The sequence below is a fragment of the Coturnix japonica genome, chromosome 1, assembly GCF_001577835.2.
Source record: "Coturnix japonica isolate 7356 chromosome 1, Coturnix japonica 2.1, whole genome shotgun sequence".
Taxonomy (NCBI): domain Eukaryota; kingdom Metazoa; phylum Chordata; class Aves; order Galliformes; family Phasianidae; genus Coturnix; species Coturnix japonica.
Window position 1 is genome coordinate 66,391,444 of NC_029516.1, and position 21,949 is coordinate 66,413,392.

General features: G+C 42.2%; 1 long non-coding RNA gene across 2 annotated transcripts; it reads left to right on the plus strand.

Moving 5' to 3' along the window:
• Positions 1 to 537: 537 nt before the first annotated feature.
• Positions 538 to 18,432, plus strand: LOC107317873. 2 transcript variants are annotated; one of them, XR_001557066.2, is made up of 4 exons: positions 538 to 932; positions 6,874 to 7,052; positions 8,053 to 8,155; positions 15,405 to 18,432. It is a non-coding gene; the product is annotated as an uncharacterized LOC107317873 (long non-coding RNA). The 2 variants fall into 2 exon arrangements; XR_001557068.2 differs by having other exon boundaries at positions 539 to 932; positions 6,963 to 7,052.
• The last annotated feature ends 3,517 nt before the right edge of the window (positions 18,433 to 21,949 follow it).

Below are 21,949 nucleotides of genomic sequence, written 5' to 3' on the forward strand. Positions count from 1 at the left end.
CCTAGCTGTACATAAAGGTACTTCCAGCTGTGGAGGTGAGTTTGACTGTGCAAACTACACTCCAAAGCCCTGTGCTCTGCACCACCCTGTGCATTTTGCTTTACCTGTATGACTTTTTGTACATAGGTTTATGTAGGTTTATAGCTATAATCTCCTGCTTGTTAGTTTTAGTTAGAGGACACAAGAGCAGAAAGTAAATAAATGTCAGCAGTCTCTATCCATTGGGGTCTACAATGGCAGTATTCTTCTGAATAAAACTTTCCTTTTCCAAACTGCAAGGTGTTGGTATGGCATCCACCTCTGGCTAGTGCCTCTGCTAAACTTGGCATGTTTATCTCAGGCAAATCACTGGCAGCAAGTGGGCAGCTATGTTCTGCCATGCCTTTTGTGCACTGGCTGAGACAGAGAAGAGCAGACGTAGTGTCAGTCACAAATATAAGAGTGAGGAGGGCATCCACCCTACATCCATCAGCTTCCCAGGAGAAACAGGGAGACACCATGCATGCACAGCTGAGGTGTCCTGTCAGCTCAGCCACGAAGCAGACGTGGGCAGACCAGGCGTGGGTAATCCTGACCACAGCACATCCTTCCTGTTTCTCCTCCCATCAAGACAAGAAGTATATTTCCTGCAAGGGGATGACTTTGCAGTCCTCTGAGCAACTCCCCCGAAGCCAGGGGATTTTCTAGGTGACCGGGCTGGCATGACTCAGAAATGTGTTTTTCAACTGTAATGTGCCATCAGTGCTTCATGGGCTCTTCAGTTTAAACTGTTTCAGTGAGGACCATGCAGATTCATCACACTTCTGAGCTTAGTAAAAGGCACTGAGGGTTAGACTCCTAGCAGCAATCTGCCTCCTGTTTGCAGTCAGTTATCAGGAAGTAAATGATCACCACACATGGATGTGAAAAAGAAGAAAATGCCTGGTCAGTGGGTGAGTCCAGCAGAGCTTTTATCTATTGATACCAATGATTGATTTGCTATGTTGAAACTCACATGAATTTTATTCCTTCACCACTTTCCAGTACGAAGAACAGCAGAATAATTGGGAAGGAAAAAGAGAGAGGAAGAGGGAAGGAGGAGGAATGACCAAAAGGAGAGTGGCTGCTACTTACCAGAGAAATCTTAGCAGTGGGAACTGGAGGTGTTTTAACTGCACTGAAAACAATCTGTTCCCACCTTCAGGGAGGGGATGGCAAAGGCTGAGTGAGAAGAAATCAGCTCAGGGCAAGCATTGGGTGTGCCTAGGCACAGGGAGCCCTGCTGTGTTTGGAGGTACAGTCCTTGTCTGCAGAGGGTGGCAAAGGGAAAATATCCCTTGGAGATCTCTGAGACGTCCAAAGCTTAGGTACATTATCTCATTTTCAATGCAAGTACTGTTTTTTTGCTAACCGTAAACAAAAGTAACTTGCTGCAGAAGTGCAGATGTATTTATCAGGGAGCACAGGCATCCAGAGGACAGCCCAGTCTGCAGAAAGGCTTGCCAAACTGAAGTATTTTGTTTCTCAGCAAGACCTGGCAATTTTCTTTGTCCTTATGCTGTCCATCCACAAAGCCTGGCCCCTTTCTCTTCTCTCAAGTTTCCCTCCAAGGATTCAAATGCTAACACCACTAGATGTAAGTTGGCTTTCTTCCTAGAAGGAGCGGGGCTATTGGAAAGGGGGTTACATAGTGGCAATGACTTGGTTCAGCTCTGGGGACAATGCTGCAAGCCTTTCCAAGCCCAAACATCAGAGGCAAAAGGCATTTATCACTGAACGTGAGGGGAATCATACAAAGATAGTGAGCAAGCTCAGCCATCACCCATTGCAGGGAGATAATTAAAACTCTGTATTGGAAGTGAACAAATAGATCACTCTTGCAACATAAAGGTTAACTGATTTCCATCAAGGGCTCCGAAACCTGATTTATTGTTCTATTTATTTATTTATTTATTTATTTATTTATTTATTTATTTATTTATTGCTTTCAGAAGCATAACAAAAAAGCCCCTTTGATTTTGGAGCACTGGAGCCATAGAGCTTTTTGAGTTTTCTCCAGTATCATGAAGATGCGGAAGGTTCTTCTGGTTTCCAACAAAAGCTGGGACTCTTGCACAGCTGCTTCCCTCCCAGGTCCTGTGCCCTATCTCCTGCCCCAATTCCAACCTCGGTCTACAAGTACCTCAAGACTTTCAATTAAATCTGATGTCAGTATAATGATGATCGCTGGCAACATGGTGTCACTGGAAGAGCTCCTACTCCCATAGCTGAAGGATTTGGGTACCCTCTCTATTTCACATTTGAATAAATGTTGAGGGTGTAGTTTGCCTGCTTTGTAAAATAAAGTCTTATTTGCGCAAATTGTGAATTATTATAAATCTGGCACAGCCCACTCTAGAGGCTGACTGCACTTCAGTGGTGGGAAAGCTGATTTGTTCTGGCGCTGTTCCCATAAGCGAAACTTCTGTAATATTTCTCTTTGAGATACACAGGAGTTTTGCCTTCTGTGGGCCTTCAGCGTAAGGTCATGAGTTTGTAAAACACTGGAAGAATGACTGAGATGAATGCTATGATTAAGTTTTTGTCAAAGATTTTTTCTGTCTTTACGTTTGTCTTTCCTTGGGATGATTAGAATGAGTTGACTTTTGTACCTAACGCTCGAACCTTTTTCAAAACTAGCTGTGCTCAGTAGGACTCACTTGTAGATCTACATCACTGATTTTTGATACAGTGTTTATTCCACTGTGTATTTTTTGTATAATGAGTAATAACTTTGCTGCTAATTAGGTGTGCCACTGGCTGAAATCTAAAATCAAAATCCTTTCCAAGGCTGTATCTAACATTCAGCTTCATACCATCATAAACAAGTGTAAGCAGTAGTTTGCTCTGTTCCTGTACCTATGGGGACTTCTGCTTGCCACTCTGTGGGCCACTGTCTGAGCCAGAATAGTTGTTTGTATGGCCACAGAGGAAACTGGGAAAGGAAACTGATGCGAGTAAAACAGAAATCAGGAAACACCAATGGTTATTTTTTCAGCAGGATCAGTTCCCTGCCCTGGCTCATCACGCAGCCCTGTGAACAGCTGAGCTGGCACAGTGCAGAAGATGGTGCAAGGAGAGGATAAAGTGGCTCTGAGTATGTCCACTGATGCTTAGGGAAACATAGCCTTAGATACCTCTCCTGTGGTCCTAGGATTTTATAACTGATAATCTGTATGCAAGGCTTTTTTTTCCAAGGACAGATCTTGCCATTAACGAATTAACAGAGTACCAAAAGCAAGCATTAACATAACTAGCTACATCTGAACACAGTGTTCAGAGTGATGTCCTGTTCTGGGCCTTCAATGGGCTGTGACAGAAAAAGGTAGATGAAGACCCTGTGGCAGCCACATTCCTCTTTCTCCTGTTAATACAAGTTTCACCACCAAATCTATGAAGAACAAGTGTACCCGTAGAGGTGGCACAAAATAATTTCACAGTTGCTGTGTGAGATGACACTTTGCAAGATCTCATGGGAAAACAATTTAATATAATTGCACTTTTCTTGTCACCCTTGTTATACAACTCCATTGGGAAGCTGAATTTTTACTGAAATAATAATACTAAAAAAAAAAAAAATACCAAAGGAAATGAAACCACAAACAACTATATTAAAAAAACAACAACCCCAAAACAAAACAAAACAAAACAGCAAAAAAACCCCAGTCCACAAAGGGTCTGGCTGGTGCCCAAGAAAACAAGGAAATTTAAAGATAAAGAAAACTGTCCTTAGTTCACCCTGTTGTGCCTGAGGACAGTTGGGGTTTCCAAAGCTGGCGAGCCGTACTGTGACCTGTTCCACTGAGGGTGAGCCCTTGCTGCAGACAAACCAGACTTTCTTTCAGGCTCCTTAATGGGAAAGTCATGTGGCATTATTGAAACCCAGGCTCTGACATCTAAAACCCCTCCTGGCCATGTGTGTGGCTGGGATGGATTAGGGCTCCAGGCTTGCTGGCAAGATGTGGAGTAGCGGAAGATGCAAGCAGGCTGTACTTCCCTTGGGTTGGCTGAGTGGGGCCCACTTCAACAGGACTTCTGTCTCACACCAGAGTATGGCCTGGTCCAGCCTGCCAAGAGCGAGTGTGGGTCGCTGTCAGGAAAACCAACCCCAACCAACACAGACACCTCTGCTCATATCCAGCCTAAACAGACTGACAGTGCTTGGAGGGCAGACAGGGCAGCAAGGGAATAATTACTAAGAAAAAAAATCCAAAATAAAGTAATCTACTTTGCATGATGACTTGTTAAGCAAATGCTTTCCATGGTTAACACAGTTGCTGATTTCGTTATGACATTTTGAGCATGGTCTGTGTTTGCTGTCCATGCTTATGGGCCTCTTCCAACCTTGTAACATCTTGGAGAACCAGATTCACTCTTTCTAGTTGTTATTCTTCTGTGATTCTGGTTGTTTAACTATTGACACAAGCCTCCAGAAAAGCTAGTTGTTACAATTTTGTCTCGTAACTCATTAACTTTGCACTATCTATTTCATTTATTCCTGAATACTTTGAGTATCAAAGGATTTTTTCTACCATCCTCCTGAGAGTATGTGGTGAATGTGTGTGCTCTCATTCAAAATAAAAGACACAAATCTTGAATGTGAAAATGTGCCAAAGCGCTGGGTAAAAATCTGTTATTTCCCCATCTGTGACTTCTGCATCTCAGTAAATTCTCATTGCATTGTTCATGTCTTAGCAGAGAATAAAATGCACATATGTGATCTAGATGCTCAGTTTGCTTGCTGCTTGCTGCATATTAAACAAATAAGCTGCATGCTTTTTTAAATTGTACTTTCCTTCTCATTGCCACATAAATTTAAGGCTCTTTTAATTCCCCTGTACTCACTTGGACCCCAACAACATTTTTCTACCATGAAGAGAAATGCAAGCAATAAAGCCACTGAATTAATACTTTCGTAGATGCTACATTATAAAGACAGAAATTGTTTATAAGTTATCAGAACTCATGTCTCATGCTTCAGGAATCAGACATGGATTCAGGCCTAAAAACTCAGTTCAATTATGAGCACGTTTCTTAAAGAAAATTAGGTGCAAATGCTACCATTGCCTTGCAGCCCCATGCACAGAGACAGATGGTGTGAAATCCCAGGTTTTTTTAGTGGTTTTCAGGGGAGCTGGAAACCTAGCAGCCAGTTCTGAGGGAACATCCATTACACTGACAAACTGAGCTCCCCCGTAGGTTGCCAGCCATGAACTACTGGTGAACCTTGATTTCCAAGCAGGGTGGGAACATGGAGAGTTGAACTGGGTTTCCCATGTCCAAGATAACAGCCTTAATTTCAGACCTGTTGATTATTCTGGGATCTGGCTTTCTTTTTTGAAATGCAACATTTCAAAAGTTTTCAGTTTTAACTCAACAGGAAAGAGAAATTTGTGGAAGCTTGAAAAAACTTGTCAGTATGAAAAAGCTCTTTCTTGCCCAACTAAAAGTCTTCTGTTCTCTCCAGGATGAGACTAGTGGTTTTCAGGTTTATCTAAATCTTTCCCACTGGAAGGGAGACTCCTGCACAATGAAGTCATGAGAATAGCTTGCTTTTCTCATTTATCTTTTGTTGTGCCTTTGGTAGTTGTACACAAACCTCTCTGCACTGGATACTGTTGAGCAAGAGTGACAAATGCTGTTATTCAGTGTGGTTTCTCCTAGGGGAATTCTTTTCATTGCCTATTTGATGCTCGATTTGAAAACCTTATTTTTGCCAGTTATTTAAATTTACATTTTCTTATTTTGGTATTGATAATACACATCTACCTCTACCAGGAGAACCTAAAGCACCATGTGAGCCTTGTTTTTCAAAATGCTGATTTCCAGGCTCCTACTAGTTTTTGCAGCTGCTGAATAAGGAACACTAGCTTCTGCCTTTTCTATTGATTCTTAACCATATGACTCACTTAAAGAGTGCTGTGCTGCTCAAGACATTTGTCAGTTGGGCCTTGTTACATAGTTTTTCACTGGTCAAGTCAAAATGCAGGAAGCCATTAGAGAGTTACTTTGAACTGGATATACACATAGATAATGCTACTAAAAAGCTCTTCCCATTGAAACTACTTGTGTCTCATGCCACCGTTAGTTAGATAGTTTGCAGTTTGAACTTCCTCAGAGGATGCCTCTTTTCAAACCCTGGCTATGCATCTCAACTGTATTTCCTAAAAAAAGAGAACTTAGAGAATGAGATCTTCACGTTTGCTTTAACCTGTCATTAATACAACTGTTGGAGTGCCACAACTCCAACGTGCATACTGTGCACTGAGCTATGGTGTCAGCTCACTTTCTCCGTGGCTCTGACTCACTGGCACAGAGCACCTGACATCCCCACTCCCCTCTCATGGGAACTGGGTGATGGCTGTCTGCTTTGGGGCAGGATTAGGCAGCCACAGGTGGCACCACCTGCTGCGTGCAAACTCTCTGCCCGGGTTCACTCTACTAATGACTCCTAGGCACGTAAGAGTCCACTCAGTTGCTGAAGGAGAAGTACCAAAGCAGACAATGGGCTCCTTGTAGTTGTTCAACAGTATCACTTGACTTCTTTATTGTTGACTGGCATTTGGCATAGCTTGTGGGGATGGATGCAAATGGTGCAAACATTTGGCTTTGCCTCTCCGGAAAGGTGGGAGGAAGAGTTCCAGGTTTATGCCGCTCCATTACACATCTTCTCTTTGCCACAAACTCCACCCCTTCACACGGTGATGTGAAATTCTGATGGTTATAACATAGCCCCTATAGATCAATGGTATATATCAGATTATTTGCTTTATTTCTTTGCTTTTCTTACTCTGCTTTTGTCTCATTTGGGTAAAGCATCTTATTAAACTTTTTTTTTTTTTTTTTTCCTATTAGAAGAGCCTAGAACCTCACTAGCACAACGTTGCTGCACACTAGAAATGCTGCCAGACAACCTTTACTAACAACCTGAGGTTTTATTTCAGTGACACCATCTAATGATACAGCTACCAAAAAGTGGGCTCCAGGAGACCTCCTGTCAGCATTCCAGCACCCAAAAGGGGCCTGGAGGAAAGGTGAGGAGTAACTTTTCATAAGGGCATTCAATGATTGGATAAATGGGAATGGTTTTAAAGAGAGGAGATTAGGGATAGATGTTAGGAAGACATTTTTCACTCAGAGGATGGTGAGACTGTCCAGAGAATTTGTGGATACCCCATTTCTGGAGGTTTTCAAGGCCAGGAGAGATGGTGTTCTGGGCTACCTGATCTAGTAGTTGGCAACTCTGCCTACGGCAGAGGTGTTGGAACTAGATGGTCATTAAGGTTCCTTCCAACCTAAGCCATTTTATGATTCTATGAAACTGAATACATGAATTGATGGCTGCAGAAGTTGTCACAATTTTCATTAGCTTGTTTGTGGTTCCCTTGAGTAATCTGAAGAATCAGAATTGAATTGAATAAGGTTGCTTGATATGTCCATGTGTGAATGCATGGGAATGTTGAGGAGACCGCTGCAGAAAGGATAGCTGTTCTGCAGCTTGGGACAGCTAGTCTTCTAGACTGCTAGAGGCTTCTTTAAATGTGATTCAACATTTAGTTCTGCTTGTTGTTCTTCAGAAAAGACTAATGTATTTTCCACTATTATTTTTTCCCTTTTAATATCCACAGAAAAGAAAGTGCTATTCAGAACAGTATCATTGCAAACAAGAGATAAAACAAATGCCAAACCAAGATCCTTTAGCAATGCCGACATCTTCAGATCAGGAAGAAAAAACTAGGCCAGAGGCAAGAAAATCTGTCTCGTCTTTCCACCACATGACATTCAGTCTGAGAATTTTAATGTCAGCAGGTTTTTAAGTCTTGAACATTTGCTACATTTTGTGATGTTAGGGAATGAAGAAAATTGAAAAATAGCCCTGTAAGATGAAGCCAACACTATAGCTACACAAATTTGTAGGCTAGTAAACCAAAATGTCCTCATGTTTAGAAATGCAGTTCCAAGTGTTTTTGCTAGTGATATATACTCATTTAAAAGCAAGAGGTGGGGTTTTAAATAAGTTATTTTTTTTCTCAGTTGCCTTACTTGAAATCAAATTGATCCCAGTTGAACTGGCTAAAGCACAGACTCTGAAGAATGGTGCATGATGGCTCATGCTGACAAGGGATGTGGCATTATGGTGAGTTCTTAATATTCAGCATTTAAGAACTCTCTTAGATTTATAACTGAATATACGTTCTCCTCCAAAACTTTCAGATCCTTGCTTAACTTGGAGTAAATAAAAAAACTGCATCTACAGTGTTTCTCACTAATGTGGGTGCACATGTGCACTAGGAAAGTCTTCTCATTTTGAAGCCATAGGGAGAAAAGTCACTTGAACTTTCATTTAATTGAAGAAGAAGCCTGAAGTTTTGCAAATAGATGAACTTACCATTCAGTACTGTTCCAGTTAAACTCTGGAGGGATACCTACTTCTCAGTTCCCTGGGTACTGGGTCAGACTCTGGGGTGTTTGTAGTCCTTACTTTACTTACTGAGATCCTCATGTGTGTACCAAAGGGCAGAGAGGCTAATCTTGGTTATCAAAGTTTAATTCTGGCACTGTGGAACAGCACATTGCAAGAACTGAGATTAAGTATGTACTACAACAGATTTTGTGCTGTGTATACTGTTAATCTGGATTTCTGATGCTGCTCATAGTTTTTTCTGACCAGAGAATATAGGCCACCGTGGTAATGATATCTGTTGTATAGGCTTGTGTTGGGCATATGTAGCAGAGAGATTGCAGAGGGCAGGTGACCCCCTGTCAAAAAGGGGTGAGCTTCAGTCAACTCCAAAAATGCAGCAGGTGGCTGCGTTCTGAAGGACGTGGCCCATACAGATGCCCTGCATTAGCAGGCCCTGGGCTAGGGCTGTAGCCTGTGGAGAGGAGATCATGGTAGAGCTACAGCTGGAGCAGTCTGCTCTGTAAGTAAGACCCCTGTGGCACAGACCCATGTTGGAGCAGTGCTTGAATACCTGTAGTGGGGAAGCCCACACAGGATCAGTTCAGGCAGGACAGGATTTCATGGGAAGGACGCTATACTTGAGCAGGTGAAGGAAGGTGAAGGCTTTAGTTCTTACTCCTCTGCTTTGTTAGCAATAGGTGATAAATAACATTAATCTCCCTTGCCCATGATGGTAATTGGTGAGTGATCTCCCTGTCTTCATCTCAACCTATAAGCCTTTTATTTTTTCTATCATGTATTTTTCACTCTGTTCTTTTGAGGAAAGGCAGTGAGAGAGCAGTGTGGTGGAGTCTGGCTGCCCATCAGGTTGAAATTATGGCAGGATTATTAGGTGGCACACCCACTCTGATTTTTGCAGTTACTTGCTTTATTTGGTATTAAAACCAAACTATACAGCACACATCTAAGGAGCATAGCAGGAAGCAAGCCTTGATTTTAATGAAACAGTGAGGCCTGGGCTAAAAATACAAAGAAGCTGCATCAACATATAAATGAAATACTCACCTAGCAATCATAGAGTCATAAGAAATGGTGGCATGGGACTCCCGACTGTACAGGCACCCAGTGGTTTTCCCCTTGCCTGAGGGATGGAAACTCACATCTGCAGAGGGAGATCTTTCTGGGAAAGAAATTATGCCCCCACTTACTCCAGCTAAATGCATCTTTCATTGCTGGGAGTCATGTGGAGAAGGCTGGGCAGGAAGGATGAAAATGACCTTATCCTCTCAGGACAGCCTTGCAAGTGTGATATTTGTAGGGGAAAAATGTACCTGACACCACCCTGTTAGGAAATGAAGCCAGATCCCCTGTACACAAGGGAATATAATCTTTGTTAAAGCAGCAGTTTTGCCACCTCTGTCACCTGCTGGGCACTGAAGGAAAGCCACGGTTACCACAGCACTTCATACAGAAAGAACCATTCAATGGGTTTGCTTGGGGATGGCTAAATAAATCAACTCATTTTTGTGAAATATATTGAAAGAGGCCACATCTGTGGTCATGATAGGACTTAACTATGAGTCAGACTCTGAGCTACACTGTTCTTCCAAGACCAAGGCACTGCTGGGCACATCCAGGAACACACATCAAATACCAAGGGAACATTTCTTCCCTCCTGTTTGCAAGCTGTGGGTGCTGGGTCTAAATTTTGGGTGTTATTTTGGATGCCTTTCATAGCCTACAAAAGGCCCATTCAAAACCACAAAAACACCCCTGTCAACAACAAGATGACAGCCAGTCCTACACAGACCAGGGCTAGCATTACCAGTGTGCTCTGTATCAGGAAAGGAAAACCTAAGAAAAATCACAGAATCATAGTATTAGAATCATAGAATGGTTTGGGTTGGAAGGGATTTTCGAAGATCATCTACTTCCAGAATTCCTGCTGTGAGTAGGGTTGTAAGCCACTAAGTCAGGTACCTAGGACCCCATGTAACCTGGCTAGCAAATCCAGGGATGAGGCATCCAGAATCTCTCTGGGCAGCATGTTCCAGTGTTTCACCACTCTCTCAGTGAAAATGTTCTCCCTGACATCTAATCTAAATTTCACCTCTTTTGGTTTAAAACCATCCCCCCTTGTTCTGTCATTACCAGTCCATGTTAAAAGGTGATTTCCCTCCTGTTTATAAGCTCACTTTAAGTACTGGAAGGCCACTAGGTGGTCTCCCTCAAGCCCGTTCTTCCCCAGGCTGAACAAGCCCAGTTACCTCAGCCTGTCTTTGTAGGAGAGGTACTCCAGCCCTCTAAAGATCTGCTGATATGTACAAGTATATTGAGCCCTCTGATCTTTGTGGCCCTCCACTGGTCCTCCTCCAAAACCTGTGCATCTTTCTTGTGCTGGCAGCCCCAGACTGGAATGCAGTACTCAGCTGGGGTCTTTTGAGGGCAGAGTAGAGAGAAACAATCACGTCCCTCGCCTTGCTGGCTACTCCTCTTTTGATGCAACCCAGGATACAGTTGGTCTTCCAGTCTGCAAGTGCACACTGCTGGCTCATGTTAAAATTTTCATCCACCAAAAATCCCATCCTTCTTGGCAGGACTGCTCTTTCTACTCCCAGTCTGCACACTTCTGGCCTGACCAAGTACAACATCTTGCACATGGGCCTGTTGAACCTCATTAGGTTGACATAGGCCTTCCTTTTGAGATAGTTCAGGTCCCTTTGGATGGGACACACCCACATATACATCCAGTCTCATGAGAATCTCAGACTTGCTCTTCTCTTACAGTGGGAGGGATTTTGCTCCCCCAACCCATATCTAGAAGCTTAGGGAAGTAAGGGATATGAGAGACATGAGAATTCTGGCTTCCAGTGAAGACCGAGGCAAAGAACTTCTTGAGTATCTCAGCCTTCTTCATGTCTGTTGTAGCCAGTTTTTGCTTTTCATTTATCAGAGGGGGTACACTCTCTTTGGCCTATCTCTTCTGACCAATGTACCTGTAGAATCCCTTCTTGTTATTTTTTTTCATCCCTTGCCAAATTCAGTTCCACCTGTGCCTTAGCTTTCCTGATCTCATCTCTGCATGTCTGGACAACATCCTCCTATTCCTCCCAGGCCACATGTTCCTGTTCCCATTGCCTGTACACATTCTTCTTAGGTTCTTGCCCATCCATGCCAGTTTTCTAACTCCTCTGCTTGTTTTCCAATACTGAGAGATACTGAGCTCTCAGGTTCTCAGAAAGGCATCCTTAAATTGCTGCCATCTCTGCTCTGCTCCTTATCTCTAACAACAGGTTCCATGGGAAAATCATCCAGTAATTCCTTAAATAGGTGGAATTTCCCTCTCCTGAATCTCAGGGTCCCAATTGCTTTTTCCCAGGCTATTCTTCCTGAAGATCACAAATTATACCATGGCATGGTCACTACAGCCCAGACTGACTTCAATCTTAACCTCTTTACTGAGGTCCTCTGTGTCGATGAGCACCAGGTCCTGTAATGCTTCTCCTTTGGTTGCTTTTTGCAATACCTGGTCCAGGAAGTTATCCTCAACTCCAGGTGTCTCCTGAACTGCTTGCAGGCCACTGGTCGCTTTTCCATCAGCCATCCAGGTTGTTGAAATCCCCCAACAAGATGTGAACCTGTGAGCACAACACTTATTGTAGTTGAAACAAGAAGGCCTCGTCCACCAGCTTCCACTGGATCAGGCATCCTGCTCTAGGCCCTGACCACCAGATGTCCATTATTGTTCCAGTCTCTAACTTTCACCCACAAGCTTTCAACATCTTCATGGCTGTTTCTCAGAGGCAGCTCTTCACTCCCTATACACCTCTTAAGGTAAAGGGCAACTCCTCTGCCCCTCCTTTCCTACATATCTCTTTTGTAGCCCTCAGTCAGCACATTCTGGTCATATGAACTATTCCACCGCATTTCTATGATCTCTCTGGGGTCATAGTTCTATAATTGCATTGTGGGTTGCAGCTCCTTATGCTTATTTCCCAGGCTGCGTGCATTGGTGTAGAGGCATTTCAACTAGGTTATTGGCAGCATTTCCTTCTCAGAGGAGCCCTGTTAAGATCCTTTGTGACAATTCTGAGGATTTTCCTTGCTATTTCCTGAAATGACAGTGTTCCCTGGCCATTCTCTATCACAGAGAGCTTTACCCTTTTCTCCCAGCAAATCTAGTTGAAAGCTCTTGTAGTAAGCTCAGCCAGCTTGCTTCCCACAACACTCTTGCCCTACCTGCTCAGTTGTGTTCCATCTGATGACCACATGCTTAGTCTCTCAAATGTTTGTGAAAGATAATGGAACCCAAAGTACTGATCATGACAATCCTTCAGCCATCATTTGTCAGCCAGTCATTCACCTGCTTGATCTCCCTTTTTTTTTTTTTTTTAAATGGCACTTGTCCTAATGTTGTTCCTTGGTTGGATCTGCTTAATATGCTTGCTTCTTCCTGGGTCTTGACTGTTACCCACAACATCTCCTTTTTTTTTTTTTCTGTCCCAGAGCCTCATATCTGTTGCTCAGGGGAACTATGGAGGTAAAGGGAAGATGGCTTCTTCTGCTACAAGCAGAGAAGAGGGTCTCACAACCTCTCCTGCCAGAGGTCCTGCCACTGTGTCACTTTCCTTTCCTGGCAAAGGCCATGAGGCATGGGCAGTGAGACACAGAGACACACAGTCTCTGTTTATGACTAGGCTATTCACCAGCAGGTTTTACAGTTACTTCTCAAGGTGGGAAGCTTGCTTAGTTCTGTTGTTTTACAGGGGCTTGGGACAGGGCTAAAAATTGCAGGATTCCCACACACAGCATCATCAGTGATGGCAGCAGCAGCCCCTTTTGGTTTCTAGTATGTCCATTCAGAATCCTAGTTCTTGTAGTCTAGTTTCTAGTCAGTCAGTTTAACCTTCCTTCTGCAGAGTTCCATGCAAGCCAGAGCTCTGAATGTGCATCCTACATTCCCAGCAGTGAGCATCTCATTGCTTCCTCCTACTGAGGTATCAAGACACTGAAAGCATTTCCCAATCTTCTGCTCTTGTAATGCATCTGGGACATATAATTCTCGCACACAACAGCAGAAGCACTAGCAGAAGAAAACCAAATAGGCACTAGGGTGCGGGACAACATTTTTTATTTATGTTTGTAGCCTTAAAACCCAGAAATCAGCAGAGCTGGAAGCATTTGTACCACTCCCTAACTGAACCCTATGGAGTGGTTTATGTAGTCATTAGTGAGATGGCAATCATAGGATGGAACCGCCAGTGCTAATGAAGTCACCCGTGGGACAAAATGGCACCAGCTGTCATCCCACAACACCCAACAACAGAAGCACAGGAGCACAAGGCAGCAAAAGAAGAGCACCATGTGTGCAACTATAATTAAAGGGCTGATGCAGACACTGATATATCCAGCCACTAATACTGGATAAATTTGGTTTAATGCCTTGTAAAAATCTGTTTGCCACTTCCAGATGCTCAGACTCACATCTCGTTACTGAGGCTGGAGGACTCAGATGTATGTAATTAGCATCCCATCCACTTACTTTCATTCCAATAAAGTATCATATTGTAAAGTGGACAACAATGAAAACCTTGCCCATTTTCAGATTATTCAAATATATTAATCATGAAGGCCAGGAGTTTAATTAGTCATGCGTTGTACTAAGGGAATGGTTTTTGTACTAAGGCACATGTTTTAGTTGGGAAATATTGGTGGTAGGTGGACAGCTAGACTGGATAATCTTGGAGGTCTCTTCCAGCCTTGGTGATTCTATGATTCTATGACTTAACTTTGGTGGAGATGCTGATTAGCTGATAGAACTGTGCAATATAATTGCCAAAAGTCCCACCTCTTAATAACCATACATGAAATACGACAGAGAAAAAAAATAAATAAAACACCACAAAAATGTAGCTTGGTGGACAGACTGAAATGTATTTGTGCATCTGCCAAGGTACTCATTAAAGATATAAACCAAAATCTAAAGGGATTCCATGCATGTATGTGGTGCATTAAAATATCCTGCTTAGAACAGTACTAACATCAGTTTTGTTGGAGACTGAATGCTGGAAGAAGAGGTTGGAGGCCTGACAGTCTTGCCTTTTGATCAGTTCTGTGTTATTAAAACCAACTAAAATCATGTAGGGGGTCAGGTTCTATGTCATAAATTGCTGTTCTATTTTGTGTGCAAGTGTATGTTGCAGAGCAGCTGGATTATCTCCTGTAATTCTCAGGAGGATGAGGCTGAAGTGACTAGTGAGGAAGTGCCTCTCCTGCCAGCACAGGGACATGCTGTGGTTAGTAAGCATATGCCCTCCCAGCCTTGTCTCAGTTAGCACAGGTCCGATATAAAATATTTTAAGGAGTCTCTGTCCTGCAGTGCCCCAGGAGTGGTCTTGCAGTTGACCTAAGAATCAGTGGGCAGACAGAATGAGTGCTCAGGCATAGGATAAAATCTAATTTCACCACTTGGCTGGTGTCAGTTCAGCTTTAAGGGCTGCAGGTAAAAAGAGTAAAACAAAAACTCTAAAGCATAGAGAGCTCTACTGAAACATAGCTAACTGAAAGTCAGACATTTAATGCAGAGCCCCAAGATATTATTAGGAAGTGAGTTTGTGCTGATGAGCACTGCCAGATTGCTAGCACTGGGATGGGAAGCATCTTGTGAAGCCTCTCCTAAGCAACACAGGCTCTGTCCAAAATTACTGAAGCCATTATTGTGTAACACTGTAGTTACTTTTCTTGGCTGAAAACCATGTAAGCAATAACTGTAGAAACACTACAGTGTTGGAGCTGTTCATCTTTCAGTAGCTGGACTTAATGCATTAACCTATTGCTTACAGGCCTCTCATCAAGTGGGAATTATTTTCAGGCAGCAACATTTTATGCTAAACAAATATGAATTGTATGACTTTCTATGATTAGTTCAAACACCTCCAACTATAGAATGAGATTTCTTTTATTGAAGCATTTTCTTTTCTAGGTGCCATATTTCCTTTTCATTCTGCCACACAAACTCCATAACTGATCAAAGGCTGAAATGGAATCCCAGCTGAAAGTGGTTACAAGAAACTGAAGATAATAAAACAAATAAAAATAGTGGCTCCCATAAAAGATGAACAATTGGGAAATATCTTTGCAAGTCCTGTTTTAAGTTCATCTAGTAGGTCTACTGCACAACCTCTGAGGAGCCAGAGTCGTAAGTCTCTAAAAGCACTCAAGGGCGGTTTCTACTTAAAGCTTTTTAGAAACTTTTGTAAGTAAACAAATGGCTTCATGACATGTATTAAATGCAAACTGAACAAGATGAAGGTCCTGGAGCAAAACAAAGTACACAATAAAATAACTACTGCAGGTTATAAATCACAGTTTATAAGTCACAGACTTTAAATCACAATTGTCCTTCAAAATCACCCACTTTTGCATTTCATTTCTGAGGCTGAGAGCCTAATTCATGTTCAAATTATCACCTGGCACTTGTAATAAATTCTTAAGATGAATGAAAAAAGAAATACAATTTTATTCTATAAATTATATTGGAAAGCGCTCTGAAGCATGTGAAATATGCCTCCTCAGATGAATAGAAATAAAACATGTTCGTGTTCCTTGACAGCCTACTTCTCCATCTTTGAACAAAAATGTTCAAAGAAAAAATAGACTATAGGGAGAAAGAGATGATTTGGACTTTTAAAAAATTGAATCTGAAGCACATTTGAAAAATTGTTGGGAGCCTCATGTCTGGAATCTTTAAGGAATATTAAGGCTAACAGGCTAACTATCTTCCCCTGAGATGCAGCTTGACTAAATAACGCCCAGCCTTTGAAAACCGTACTCCAATTTGGTGCTTGGAGGAAAGTGCCTTAATGAGTCTTTGGTATCTGCTTCTATTGTTCAACATAACATCTTGAGCTGGGTAAAAGATGGATGTAATTTGTGAAGACCGAAACCTAAGGCAGCAGGTCTTGCCCTAATATGCACTGCTTCAAAGGCTCCCTGGGAAGCCTTGAAGATCAAGGAAAAGGGGAAGATCAAGGAGATGGGAATGAACTATCTCAGTCTGACCTCCTCTTTGGTCAAGCCATCTGGGGAGGTGGCATATGGGGACTTCTAAGCCATTCTGCTGCCAGATCCAGTAAGCCCATGAACTCCCAAGTTTGGGTAGTATTGCTACTGCCTCTGTCAAGCTCAGCAGCTTCACCCTCATGGGGAAAAAAGGATGTGTGAGGTCATAAGCTACTGCCAGTGGGGAAATTCACCCTTTTTCTCTCACTGAAAAGAGAAGGGTACTTGAAAGGTGCATCTTTTTTCCTCTTTTTTTTAACCATTTTGACTGGAAGGAAACATTTGGATAAGAACTGATAGATGTCCCTATGCTATATCCTTGCTGATGCCGGGATTGAAGACTTATCAAAATACACATTTCATTTCTCAGGGTTCTCCTGAGGATGTATATCTCAGTGGGTTTGGACTGCCTAGCTGGGTATCTTCCTAAAGGGACCTCAGCAGCAGAGCCTCACCACTGCTGGTGGCAGAGGAAGAAGCTGTAATGCTACTGAATCACTTAGTAAAGTTTTAGAAAGGTGATGAGTTGGAACACATTTCACAGGCTCAACAAATAAAATCTCCGTTGGGTTTGATTCAATGATGAGAGGGTCACCTTGAGAGATGACAAGCCTAACATATTTATGAAGTTACCTGGGATTACAAAATATTATTACCCCTGGGTGAAAACAAACATGGAAGTCCAAAAGGCAGCTTTGCTTAAGCCCCAATATAGTCTCACCTCCAAGAGTACGCTGTTCAAGATTACCTTAAATGTCCTTAGAGGAGGCTGTTCTTTGTATCTGAATTGCTTCACAATTGGGCCCAGAAATGAAGCGTACTTCAGATGAAACATGGAAACTTATCAGCAAGTTCTACCAAGCCTGCAACATCCACCTCCTGAATTTAGACCAAACGTAATGGAAATTCTTATTGTTTATGAAAACAATTATTGCTACAACTTCAAAGCTACTCAGTCAGCTTTCTGCGTGCTTAACCTGCTTTTCACATTTCAGTAGTGTACTCAAAATATATTGCAAGTGTATCCCACTATTACAATAAACATTTGGTGTTCTTGTTGGCATCTGAAGAACAATTAGGCGTTTGCTTGTTTTCTTTTTAAAGCATGAAATGCATACTTTTTCCTAATAGTCAAAATTGAATGGAATGGATGATTTTGATGAGAGGTGAGGGGGAATGTGGGTTCTATTTGCTTTAGGCAGGAGACAACAGCAGTAAATTGTCCATTGAAGAAGGACACAGAAGAATTGCTGCTTCTGATACCCAAACCAAGTTACTGAAAGCTGGTGTGCACATCTCTGTCCCTTTCTGGAACTGATAACCCCTTCTGGCATCTGTCAAATGGGCAAGAGAATGAGCCTGAAAATTCCCAGTTTGGATTTCCCTTGCACAAAGAGTTTATGTCATTTACATGACTATATTCATGTGTTCTATTATGAGAAGGAGATGTAGCATGGGCTGGGGTCCTGCTGTGATATGGGCCAGGTAAGCAGAAAAGAAAGGAATCTTAGCTGCTGCGGCATAACAGGGCAGTGTGCAACTCAGCACTGCCAGAACCTCACCTCAGCTCTTTTGTTCTTTCCAGAAGAACCATTTGACCTTAGGAAGAAGGGTTTAATTATCCTGGGCTTTTTTGCCAGCTGGGGAGGCTCTTTGTCAAAAGAAAACTGGGAGGGGAAGGAGGACAACCAGCTTCCCTGAACTACAGGGGAAAGATGCTGCCAGACCATGCTGCTTGTGTTTGTACTTCTGTTCTAAGCTCTGCTTTGAAATAAAACATATCATTACACTACTAGAAACTACTGTGTTGTATAAGCCAGCTCTGTGATACAGTCTACAGTCTCACAGAAGCAGTCTCTGGACACTGGAAAACAAAGGCAAAAGAAGATCTGCTGTTGGCACAGCAGCTACTAGTGCTGGCAGGAGCAAGTATCTGCACAAAAGCAAAACTAGGGAAACATCCACCTATACTATCCAAGCTCCAGATTGAGTCAGTCAAGGGTTCTGGGTTGTTTTTTTTTTTTTGTTGTTTGTTTGTTTTGGTTTGTTTTGGCTTTTTTTTTTTTCCCTCAGCTCATTGCTTTCAGTCCTACTACTGCCTGTTTTTCAAACTGACTACTTGCTGCAGGAACTTTCTTCTAATTTAATGGGCAGATGGAACTTATTAGACGTGTCTTCTCACTGCAATATTTTAGCTCAGTATTCAATAATAGCACATCTGTAAACATCTCTATAACTAGAACCTTTAGGCTGTGGTGGAATTGCCTGCTGCAACCTATGTGACAGGGATACTGATTAAACACCATGCAGCAGCTTAAGTCCAGATTTTCTTTAGCACATTTTTTCCCTGCTTCCTAATCTCTCCTGACATAATGTTGAAAGTTATTACTTAGCTGCATAAAGAGAACCAGCTGCCAAATATTTACCTGCTTACACGTGGGACCATGTATTAAGTAGCTGTTGCTGCAAGCCAAGGTGAATGCCCAGCTTCCACAAATGCTGAAATCCAGCTTTAGCCACCTGACTCAACTGTCTATCTGGGGTAAATAAATAAAAATCTATTCTCCACCAAAGAATCTCCAAATACTATTTTTGACATCCAATTTCAGGCTGAATGAGCCTTAAACCTCTTTTGAAAGCTCTTGGACAATTGTATTTTTAGCAGCCACAAGTATCTAAGTAAGCATTTATATGCAGGTCTTGCTGAATAGATATGAGGGGATTGTCAGAGCTCATCTATGAAGTGTACCTTCTTCATGTTGTACAACAAAATTGCTACCATTTAAACTCCAATCTCCACCCACAGTGCTCTTGTCATAGATTACAAATTTTTCTGCTGCTCCAGTTTTCCAGGTGCAAAGACTCTTCAGAAGCAGTTGGAGTCTGCTGAAGTCTTGTCCTGTTGAAGTCACTATGAGGTTATCACTTATTACAGTGGAAGAAAAAACTGCCTAGAGGGCTTAGGCGTCTGGAGTAAAATGTCCATTTTCCCCTTCTGGCCTGAAAATAACAGGAAACTGTACCAAAGGTTGTGTGAGACTGCTCAGAAAGAGCATCTGGGAAAAAAGTCACCCTTAAAGAAACTTGTTCTTCCCTCCCTCATGACTCACAGGCAGGATTTTGCCAATGTTACTTTGTACTAGATATTTTCTGCTTTGGTTGGTAGACTCCAGTGAGGTCTGTGGATTTTTTATTGAGCTCTCAGGACTCTGGTTTTAGGCTTACTGTGTGCTTGAGTTTGCTGCTGATGAGCCACCAGTGGATTCCCACCTGCCTGGGGTCTCGGAATTGAAGAAAGATTGAAATACAGTGTTTTATGCTACTCCTGCTTTAAATTAAAAGTTAACTTTTGATAAACAGAGATCCGGCCATTTAAATATCTGAAGCAGAGTCATCTGGATGGCTCTTTACTGACACCCTGTATCCAAGCTGGGTAAATCTGGTCAATTTGGGGGGTGTTTTTCTGAGACTTACTGGAAGAAAAAGCCTAATTCACAAGTCATTTATGCTATATATTAGTTGCAAGATTTATAGATGTGGGAAGGGTTAAAACACTTGTTATTGGATAATTCCAGGCTTATGCTATTCACTTCCCCATAGAAGGACTGAAAGTGTGAGGAATATATTTCTCTTCCCTTCTGCCCAGCAAGTGGACTGACTAACAGAACCATTTCCCTGAATTGCTTGCTCACAAATCATAGCAGTGAATTTCCAGAAATAACGTGCTAAAGATTTCATGGAAGATAAACTCATTTGCTGTGAATAGTCAGCATTCATTTAGCACTGTGTCAGCTACTGGAATAACTGTATGCTGGCCTCAGCTTTGCATATGATCTTTTTTTTTTTTTTTTTTTTTTTTTTTTTTTTCCCCCAATGCTCCATCATTTCAAGAATAATAATAAGAGGAATACATAACACACTTAATGTTGGTTATGGGGAGATCAATTAGGCCAATGCTGAGAATCCTAGACAATGGAAGTTAAGATGCTTATTGCACTGGCTGGATCAGAAGCATGTAGAACCTATAGAAGCCAGAAGCAAAATGGCCAGCTTAAGGCAGCATTATCAGCAGCTGCTTCTCAGTCTCAAATAGAAAGTGCTTTTTAAGGAGGTCTGCTGAGAATACTCCTACAACTAAGTGAACCCATAACAGTGTGCTGATGATGACTAAGTAAATGGATGTGGAGGAGGAGAGTTCAGTGGCTCCCAGAGGGGTTGCCATATTTCTTTCCAGGATTTCTTGGACAGAAGTGCCCGTCTGAGCTGTCTGTGATGCCTTCATAATGAGTATGATCCCTGTGAGTCTTAATACATATGCTCTGCTCCAACATTTTGATGTGTGTCATGGGTCTGGCACACTTGGCAAACCTTGTGTTCAGTGACTGCACCTCTGCTCATGTCATGGGACTGGGCCAGGACACCCGGTTATCCATACTATCATATTACTAGCTCAAGCTCTGTGTCAGATGTTGCCCTCTAAGAGAACACATGGGCACAGAAACACCCTAAAGATATAAATTGCATATGAATTTTCTAGTTTGAAATATAAAAGGATAGGTGGGAACTGTGCTGAACCCATTGGCATCACTGCAAAAGAACAGGCTCAGTTCTGTTCTGTTTAATAGTTAAACTACGACCACTGTACGTTGGCTGCAAAGCTGAGCTAGAATGCCCTTTGTTCCTCTAGGGGAGAGCTGTCTGAGATGTGAATGTACACTGGGGAATGGCCTACCCAATAATATAAAATCTTCAGATTTTCTTGGGAGAAACCCAGAAAATTGAAAGATAAAAAAGCATTAAAAAATTCCAGGATTTATAACTTCCTTTCAGCTACTTTATTTTTAATTTTTTTGAATGTCCTTTCTGCCAGCATCCTGTGTTGCTCTTGTATACAAGATGCTATACCATTTATAAAGCAATGAAGAACTCACTACCTTACAACAATTTGATCTTAAACTCTACTTAGAGCTCACAGCCCAAGGATGCTTAAATCAAACTGTAGAAGCTGGTGAGATCTGTATCCTGGTTTGGTTTTTTTTTTGGCTCTTAAGCCAACCAGGCCAGGTTTTTTTTTTTTCATGACTCCATATTGTCAGTTTATAGTTTCTTTTTCAGAACTCCTAATTTTTACCTGCAGTTGGAGCAGCTTGACAGCACAGAGAGCCACTGTCAGGGGCACACATGCTGCAAATGCCATTGGAGGCAAGTCAGTCATTTCAAAGACATTTTTAAAATATCATCTCTGCTGCTTGTGTGGCCATTTGTTGAAAACAAATGGCATTTGGCATGTCTGGAAACCAGAAGCAGCCATTAGGTGGATCTAAAATATGTGTCATCTGTTTAGTGTTGTATCTCCTTGTGCACTGCCTTTATTTCAGGAGGCGAATCCCTGGAGATCTGTGAGATCAGAGAGAAACATGAGACCCATCTGCAACCTGCTGATTAGAGAGTCAACAGCAATTTATT